The following is a 10,561-nucleotide window of genomic DNA, read 5'->3' on the forward strand; positions in this document are numbered from 1 at the left end:
CATGTCATGAACAATCACTGTTCTGTTCTATTCTTGAATAGATGAGCAGTTGTAAAAAATGACATCTGTTTACTCCTGTGAAAATTTCTGCAAAGACAGAGAGGGAGTTCAAAGGCAAAGCTGGAGGAATAAAGGGCACATCACAAATAAATTAAATTAGGGGTTTTATCCAGTCAGTGATTGCTATTTTGGAACTGAGTCAAAGGTCATGCCTCTTTTGGAAGTAATGACCTTGATTCTCCAAGAGGGAGTAACAAAACAACACAGAACATCACAGGTAGGTAAAGATCTACTTATTGGGGAGATTCCAGCAAATCAAGAAGAAAAGAGGATTGTAATCTGAAGAACTAAAATAAGATTGGGTATTTAGATGAGGTGGACAGATAGGGATGTGAGCAGGAATAAAGGACAGGAAGGATAGGGATGGGGAATTTGAAACTGAGAGCTCATTAAGAACAAAGATTGTATCTTATCATTAAAAAATAGTGCCTGTGATGTGCCAAGAATTTTTCAAAACAAAACTGTGAATGGAATGATCAGAACTGTAATAGCATCATGTTTCAAGGAGCAGCAATGATAAGGCTGAGAACAAGAATGTAAGGTGATTAAGTTTCTTCTGTTTAAGGTCAATTTTGCTTTTGTCCTATCAATTGAGGTCAAACTCAGCCTGAGGAGATAGATAGATACTCAAGAGCATAATACTAATATGAAATGCAAGGTGCAATTCCAAAGGTCAGGAGCATGGCTGATTCAGAAGTACTATCCTGTTTTATTGTACCAAGAAATGGTAATGGAATTAAACATTTATTGAATACATGGATAATTCAGTTTTATAAGCTAAACTATAAATTTCCAATATAAAAATCAATGTCACACTACTTCTTCCAAACTTGTAAAGCAAGCACTTGATGTGTGTTATAACGGTCAGAAAGCCTGTGTGAACTGAACAAAGAGCATGAGGTCAGGTTGAAGAGATAGGCCAGAACCAAACTGTTTAGGGCTCTTCAGTCCATGGAAAGAGTTGGAACACTATTCTAAGTATAAATGGAAGCTACCAGAGAATTTTAGTTAGCAGAGGTAGGTTACATAAGCACATTGTTAAAGATCAGTTTAATAACCTTTGATAAACAATTTGAGGGGTCAGGAGTAAACAGAGAACACTTTCACAGGGCCACTGTGGTATTCTAAGTGGAAAACGATGATGACTGAGGTGATGTGAGTGGAGTTAAAGAAGAAAAATTCTGATATATTATTAAGTTGAGATCGGAATTTACCACTGACAAATTACACAAATGTGCTTGTATGAATATGATTGGTAAAGAGAGGGGAAAATTCAAATTAAGATAAATGACTGACTGGCATGCTTAGGAATTCACTAAAATGAGAAAGATTAGTGGACAAACAATATTATTAACTGATTGACTGGGTTGGAAAAGAGGGAAAAATGAGATTTTTTGGCTAAATTTGTCATGCTTCTGAGAGATACCAGTGGAAATACTTAGCAACCAAAGAGATGAACAAGGCTAAAGCTCAGTAAGGTATATATTGGAAATTATTCTCCTATATATGGTATTTAAAGGCACGCGAATTTATTGGGCTGGCCAAAAAGTTTTTCCCCCCCCTGTAACATGGCTCTAGTAGCACTTAGTGTGTGTTTTACTTCATTCAAAACAAGTTTGTTAGATTGCATTGTGGCAGCTGTCATATATCAGCATGCATCTAAAAAAACATCAAAATTGGTGAATTTTTGTGTAGCTATTTTAATATTGAAGATGGAAGAAAATAAGCAACATTTGTAGCATAGTATGCTTTGTTATTTCAAGAAAGGTAAAAACACAACTGAAATGCAAAAATAGATTTGTGCAGTGTATGGAGAAAGTACTGTGACTGATCGAATGTCTCAAAAGTTGTTTGTGAAGCTTCGTGCTTGAGATTTCCCACTAGATGATGCTCCATGGTTGGGTAAACCAGTTGGAGTTGATAGCAACCAAATTGAGACATTAATTGATAACAATCAATGCTATACCACATGGGAGATGGCCAACATACTCAAAATATCCAAATCAATACAGTTATGAGTGAAAATAAAAATACATCTCATTTTATGGAAAAAAACTAAACAGACTCTTTGGCCAACCCAATATAAGATCACTAAAGGAAAGGATATAGCAGGAAGAAAATAGAGGCCAGCAACGAATCCTAAATTTAGCATCCCTCTGAGAAGGAAACAGCAAGTACAAACTGAGAAAGCAAAATGAACTAGAAAAAGAAAAAAGAATTCAGTGGTCAAGTGTAGAATATAATACGTGGTTGCTTAAGATGAGCCCAGGGAAATGTCTACTGGAATTGTCCAGTGGAAAGTTGTTAATCATGTTGCCAAATGAAGCTTCAATGGAGTATGAAGTTTACCAGCTACACTGAAGTAAGTAAAAGAGCAAATGTGACCCTGGCTGGCATAGGTCAGTGGATTGAGTGCAGGCCTCGAACCAAAGGGTGGCCAGTTCAATTCCCAGTCTATGGCACATGCCTGGGTTGCAGGCCAGGTCCCCAGTGCAGGCCATGTGAGAGGCAACCACACATTGATGTTTCTCTCCCTCTCTTTCTCCTTCCCTTGCCCTCTAAAAATAAATAAAATCTTTTAAAAAAGAGTGAATTTGAAGTAATGTGCTGGAAGAATGTATGTGTGTGTGTGTGTGTGTGTGTGTGTGTGTATATATATATATATTGAGGAGTTTTGAGGAGTTCTGCTTAAATGAGGAGTATAGAAATGAGTGTTCATTGAGAAAATATACATCTGTTAATAGAGAATGTGTGTTCAGGAGGGGTATCTTATAAATTGCTTATGTTCTGATAGAGTAAATTGTTAGAGGGGAGGGGATTGCTGATGTGGGAGAAAGGTATACCTGCAAGAAGAAAGACATTGTGATGGCAAGAGTGATATAATCATGGATCTGAAGAGTTGTTTTATAAAATTATATATAAATATATAATATAGTTATATATTATATAATATATAAGGGTTGTTTTATAAAATCAGATATAATATATATAAAATAATATGTATATGATTTTATAAAACAACTTTTCAGTCTTTCCCATCTTGCAAGATGGTGGATGAAAAAACTGAGAAGCTAGATACTAAGGAGAAGAAACCCAAAGCCAGGAAGGCTGATGCTGGTGGCAAGGTTAAGAAGGGTAACGACCTCAAGGCCAAGACATCTAAGAAGGGGAAACCCCACTGCAGCCGAAACTCTGTCCTAGTCAGAGGAATTTGCAGGTATTCCTGGTCAGCTATATATTCCCAAAAGCCCATGTCCAAGAGGAAGTATTCTGCAGCTAAATCCAGCATTGGAAAGGAAAAGGAGAAAGTTGTGGCTACTGTCACTAAACCAGTTGGTAGTGAAAAGAATAGTGGTACCTGAGGGGCTAAATGTCACGAAATGCCGGATACTATCCTACTGAGGATGTGCCTAGAAAGCTGTTGAGCCATGGCAGGAAACCCTTCAGTCAGCACGTGAGAAGACCATGGGCCAGCATCACTCCTGGGACCATTCTGATCATCCTCACTGGGCACCACAGAGGCAAGAGGGTGGTTTTCCTGAAGCCACTGAGCAGTGGCTTGCCACTTGTGACTGGACCTCTGGCCTGGAATTGAGTTTCTCTGCATAGAACACACCAGAAATTTGCCATCTCAACCTCCACCAAAATTGATATCAGTGGTGTGAAAATCCCCAAACATCTCACTGATGGTGTGAAAATCCCCAAACATCTCATCTCCTTACTTCAAGAAGAAGAAGCTGAGCAAGCCCAGACACCGGGAGGGAAAGACCTTCAACTCTGAGAAAGAGAAATACAAGATTACAGAGCAATACAAGGTTGATCAGAAAGCCACGGACTTGCAAATTCTGCCAAAAATCAAAGCCGTTCCTTAGCCGCACGGCTACCTCCTCTCTGTGTTTGCTGTCACAAATGGGCCTTATCCCCACAAAATGAAGTTCTAAATTTCTTTTGAAAAACCTTATTAAGTAACTGATATGTTAAAGAAATGAAACAATTCTTCAGATCCATGATTATATAAAATTATATATATACATATAGCCTATCCAGAAGAAGTCCAGCTATTATTAATACACAAGAACAGATGACACAACATTGATGTAACCTGGAAGCCAAGGAGAGTAGACAGGAATGCATGTGCATGAACAATGATGACTTCACTTTCCTAGTCAGTGGGGGTGGTAGACACCATTGAGTGAGCATGTGTACTAAGTGGCCGTCACGTTCAAAATGACTGAGCAAGTAGAGCAACGAATCTGCATCAAAATTTGCATTAAGCTTGAACATTCCTCCTTTGAAACTATTGGAATGATTCAGAAGGCCAAAGCTATGGGCAACTGCGGATTGGCAGCTTCATCATGACAATATGCCTGCTCATGTTTCATGTCTCATGTATAGTGCCGAGGTTTATTGCAAAACGTCAAATCACCCAGGTGACTTAGCATCCCTAGAGGCCAGCTTTGTTGCCCTGGGACTTCTGGCATTTTCCCAAAATGAAAATCATCTTTGAAAGGGAAGAGATTTCAGACCATTGATAAGATTCAGAAAAATACAATGAGGCAGCTGATGGCATTTGGGAGAACTGTGTGAGGTTCCAAGGTGCCTACTCTGAAAGGGACTGAGGTGTCATTGTCCTACATACAGTGTTTCTTGTATCTGGTATTTTCTTCAACAAATGTCTCTGTGTTTCATATGATATTGCTGGATACCTTCTGGACAAACTATATTTCATATGTATATGTGTGTATACATATATATATATACACACACACATATATATGTAAATTTTCTGTACTTATCATGGAAGACAGATGTGAAAATTTAAGCAAACACAGATTTTTGTGATGGGAAAGTGAATTCTTTCCATCTTATTACTTCTGTTTTTTTATTTAGTAATAGAATGAAGTCATCAATTGATTTAGAAAAAGAAGGAAGGGATTACGTAAGTTTTATAGAGAAAGTTTATCTGATGACATATCTACAACATCAAGACTAATTCCTGGCACGTAGAAAATCTTCACAATTCTGTGTTGAAGGAATGAATGGAAAGAAAGAAAGTGAGAGGAAATGGTTATCTTGGAAAGTAGAGAAGTTGGCTTCCAAGGGATGTGTAATAAGACTGTGTTGCAAGCTACATTTTTAGTCTGAATCTGTTCACTCCTTTCCTATAAAACTTGGGTTATAACTGTTCTACACTAGCAACGAGGTTAAGGTTTCTCTTGTCAATGACTCATTTTGACATACAAATGCAACCAGTTTCTGGGCCAACGAGGCACAAAAGGACTTTTACAGGCTTAGGCTAAAACTTTCTTTGCTTTGAAAGAAAAGATACATGTGAAGAAAATGATCCTTTTCTGCCTCTGGATAGAAGCGGTATATTGGAGGATAATAATGGGAACTGGCCCAAAGTTAGGAAAGGCAGAGTACTAAACAGAAAGGACCTGGCAGAGCGCCACCGTTAGACCAGGACAGGAAGTGCCCTGCTGCAGATCTGGCAATTTGGCCCCTTTGAGGACCTGGAACACTCCAATCAGCCAAAAAATACATTTGTTAAAAAAAGCACACTGGTGAATTTGTCAGTGGAGTTTCGTGCTTAACAAGAACAGTTTTTAACCCATAGCCTAAACACCGCCTTTAACGGCTAATGTAGGATTGTCAGATAAGATACTGAACGCATACTTAGATTTTAATTCCACCCAGACAATTGTGCTCCTTGCAATCTTTGGGAAATACTCACATAAAAATGTGGTGTTAAACTGAGAAACCTAAACTTTTATTAGCTAAACCTGGAAATCTTAGTCCCATGGGCCTCCTTGCATCCTTTGTCCTGTGTCTTACCAGGATGCTTGAGGGCGTCCCAATGCTGTGAGCTCTGGGTTGTGCTTGAACTGAAAGACAGACAAAAAATGTATTTGTCTTTCAGTTTTGTCTGAAAAAATGTCTGAAAGACAGACTTTTTTTTGTAGTACAGAGAACATTAGAACAGAAAGTGTCTAGGTGGGAAACGACAAATACATTTTTGTTTTCATTTTTAACATACAAAATCCTTTTCATATAGTAAACACTGAATAGATGGATTACTGCAGGCAATATCATTACCAAGTAGTGTCAAGAATCCGTTTGTTTTATTCCTTTGCTGTTTGAAATTATGGCTCTTAAAGTACTTATGATTTAATGTAGTGTTACATTCGCAGATGATAGCTGCAGAATATTTGTCTACATTAAACAATCTATATTGTAGAACCATTTATAACATGAATGGATCATGACACTGATTATCTTGATTACTAGATGTTCAATGAAAACTAGAACTTCAAATACTTTAACTTATTAAATTTATATGGTTGGATTTTGCTAATTTTATTAAAAAGTAGAACATGTAATTTTAATAAAGTATATTTATTTAACCATTAATTATACTTTGTAATTAAATAATTATAAAGTGTAATTTATACTTTTATAATTTTTAATTATACTTTGTTCTCACATTTTCCAAGCATGGTGCTTAACTAGTACCATTCTAGATGCATAGAAGAAAAGTTAACTCACTACATCCAACAGATTCCTTAAGGCATTGAACTTAATTCACTCCTGTGATCCTAGCTGAAAAAGGCTGAAAAAAATATAGGTTTTCACTTAATGAACAGAATAGTGTGTTAGCCCTTTAAACCATAAATTGACTTCAACAATCAGTAAAATACAGGGTCCAGCAGAAATAAGGCTTGCTTGACTGTGGTTCATAGGGTAATAATATGGGTGTAATTATTTGAACATTTCACTTAAACTGTCATATGTTGTGCTTGAGTGTGATATTATCTTACAGAATTACATGCTTATGATTTTATAATAAAATTTTGTAATAAAAAGGGGCATTATTTATGCTGGACCCTGTACATAGTTGAGATGCATGGTATTTAAATCTTTGAAGAAATATATACATACATATATATATTCACACATATAACTATGCTATTATATATGACATACATATTTAAAGTAGAAGATATATAAAGTGTCATCAAAATTATAAACTTGGGTTGTGATATTTTAGTCCTTATAGAAATATCTTTACTCCTTTATGATGTACAGTTTTCTCTATTTAGCTCTTCCAGCATCCATGCCTTCATAATATCATTTTGCAACTTCTTACATCAATAAAAATCTATTTGCCTTACCCTTAAAACAGGGCTAGCCTTGTGATTTGGTTTGGTTAACAGGATATAGCAGAAGGGATAACTAATTATTCAATACAAATTAAAGCTCGTTTTTATATGTGTCCTATAACTGGAAGCCAGTTATAAGAATTAAGTAGTGGATTTTATTTTTGAAAAAGAACCAGAATTCAGTGGCTTTGATCTTTATCTGATAAGTATTTTTATAGCAAGTGGTTATTTTTCCTATTTCTTCATCCCTTTCTACTACATTGTACTATGTCTCAAGCAAAACACATTTAGAGTTAAAATATCTTGCCCTGCTTTGTCTTAAAATACATTTTTATTGTAACTTTTCCATCTAAATTTTTCACTAGAAGCTTTTCAAAAATTTCTCAAGTCAGCAACTGAACTACATGTGTAAAAACCTGATAAACTTGGGAAACTGAAACTCTTGATCTGTTAAAACGATATCTTGAGAAGTTTTGGCTGAAGCCAATTACCAAGTAAGAAGATTACTTTTCTCAGTGATGCCCTTTAAAAAATCTTTTAGGCATTTTTCAGGTTACAACCTGAAAATTTCTGAGTTTTAAAATAAAAGCTTATTCTTTGTGCTATGGAAAAGCCTACTGTGTCACTGAAACATTGTCCGGAGATAGTGAGGACTGTGTTTATTTGAAAACTAATTCAAAGTTTATTTTCATGATTAACACATATCTTCACTTTACAGAATGACCTTATCTGTACAACATAACAACACTGCTTTAAATATTTAGTGTTCTCTTCATTTAAACATCAAAAAAATCAATATTTTAAGATTATAGCAAACATTTGTTTATTTAGAAAGGGGAAATGTTTATTTCACAAATAAACATCTAATCTATTTTTTGCAGTCATTTTAGATGTCTCTTTGGGTGCAGATAAATAATTGCATCATATGTTCACAGAATTCGAAGCTCATAATTTGGTTGGGAATCTGTATTCTGCCCTTCAGAAAGGTATAGTGGCAAGATGGTTAAAGAATATTACAGTGTTGGAAATGGGGAAATACGTTTTGCTTTCAAGAATGTTTATGGATAGCTGAGAACCAAGAATTCAAGGAACCCAGAAGACCTACTTCATCCCTCATACATGGTCAGCTCCTAAACTTATAACTGCTCCAAAATTCAATGAAAAGTTTAAGGTAACTGGAAGGAAATACCTAATACAATTTTTGCAACTTCTCAACTTTGTTGCACAGGACAAGGAGTCAGGCAGAGGGATTTTTCTGGAATTAAAACAACCATCTACTTCCACCTGTGGTCTGAGATGACCTAGGTAGTAATTCAATTGAGAACTTACACATACAAAAGTAGATACATTTACACATTCAGAAAGGAGATATGCCTTTAGCCATGGTTTTTCAAGCCCATACCTCAGTGAGCTTTGTTAAGCTTTTTATGGAAAAGGTTGTGCTTTTACAGGTTTAATTCCTACTCAGAGCCTTTCTGTTTTCTTTAATCTTCAACAAGTAGGTGAACACATACATTGTTTTTTCTTGAAAAACTGATTTATTATTTTGTGTTGAAGATCTACCTAAAGTATCTGACAAATACTAACAAATATAAAACCATAAGACTTATTTCAAATAACTAGATTAATCATCTCAGGTTAATTATGTTAGAAATATACATAGATAAATATACCTGTATATCATATATATGTTTATATGTAAATATATGTGTATACATACATACATACAGGTTTAATGTATGTATGTGACCATGTAAGAATGCATACATATATTCCTTAAACATTTTTCTGAATTGCTATTGGTAAACTTTTCAGTTTTGTAATATATTTTAATCCAGATGAAGTATTGTCTTGTTTTTTGGTTGTTTATATTTCCTAGTAACTCATAAAGTGTAATTCTCTTTTGCTTAAAATGGAACAACAGTTCTCAATTGCTTTTCCCCTTTATCTCATTACAGAATGCACTTACAGTAGTAACATTCCTTAGTAATGAGAGTGGTTCATTTAGGGGCAGAAAATGATTGTTCTCCAGATGGGAATATCAGAAATTCTAGGGATTGCGACTCAAAACTGAAGGATATACTCATTTTTCTTTTTTACATCCTTACAACCAATAATATATCACTAGAGTATTAAAACTGAAAAAAAAAGAGAGAATGATTCTTGCGATTTTTCATATAGACAATTCTATCATCTATAAACATGAACAGTTTTCTTTCTCAATGTGTATACCTGTATTTCTTTTTGTTCTCTTATTGTATGATGTGGAACTTCCAGTATAAACTTAAATAGGTGAAATGAGACATCTTTAGCTCATTTTAATACTTGCCTTGTAATATATGGTTTCCTGGAAGATATTGCAGAAAATTGTTATTGTTTCTTAAATGTTTGGTAAAATTCATTGCTAAATCCATCTGAGCCTGGTGCTTTCCTATTCAGTTATGACAGAGATGAAGTATTTTGAACAAATATTTAAAAAAATTTATATGGAACTACAAAAGGTCCTGCATAGCAATAGAGATCCTGAGAAAGAAGAACAAAGCTGGAGGAAGCATGCTACCTAATATTTAACCATATTATAAGTCCATAGTAATCAAACAGCTTGGTACTGTCATAAAAACAGACACATGGATCGATGGAACATAATAGAGAGCCCAGAAATAAATCCACACCCCTATGGACAATTTAAAACTTGATAGAGGAAGCAAGCACATACAATGGGCTAGTGATAGCTTATTCAGTAAATGGCGTTGGGAAAATTGGATAGATATGTGTAGAAAAATGAAACAATGAATATGTTTCATTTTTTTCAATGAATGTTTCATTTATTTTTATTCATTTATGTTTATTCATTTTTTTCAATGAATATGTTTCACCTTCTTAACACCACACACAAGAATAAATTCAAAATGGACCACAGACTTAAATGTTAGACCTGAAACCATAAAAATTCTATAAGAAAACATATGCAGCAAAATCTTGGACACTGCTCATATAAAATTTTTACTGGATTTATCTCTTCAGGCAAGGGAAACAAAAGAAAAAATAAACAAATGGGACTTCACCAAACTAAAATGTTTTTTGCACAGCAAAGGAAATTATCAGCGAAGTAAAAAGACAACCCACAGAATGGGAGAACATATTCATTGATACATGTGATAAGGGGTTAATATCCAGAATTTATAAAGTACTTATAGAACTCAACACCAAACAACACCAAACCCAATTAAAAAATGGGCAAATGACCTGAATAGACATTTCTCCAAAGAAGGCACACAGATGGCTATGAAAAGATGCTCAATGTCACTAATCATCAGAGATGTGCAAATCAAAACCACCAT

General features: G+C 35.0%; 1 pseudogene; it reads left to right on the forward strand.

The window, feature by feature from the left end:
- The first annotated feature begins 3,107 nt into the window (after nucleotides 1-3,107).
- LOC119000917 (60S ribosomal protein L6-like) lies at nucleotides 3,108-4,039 on the forward strand (annotated as a pseudogene).
- Nucleotides 4,040-10,561: the final 6,522 nt, after the last annotated feature.

The sequence above is a fragment of the Sturnira hondurensis genome, unplaced genomic scaffold (assembly GCF_014824575.4).
Source record: "Sturnira hondurensis isolate 20B ecotype Veracruz unplaced genomic scaffold, ASM1482457v3 Scaffold0016462, whole genome shotgun sequence".
Classification (NCBI taxonomy): domain Eukaryota; kingdom Metazoa; phylum Chordata; class Mammalia; order Chiroptera; family Phyllostomidae; genus Sturnira; species Sturnira hondurensis.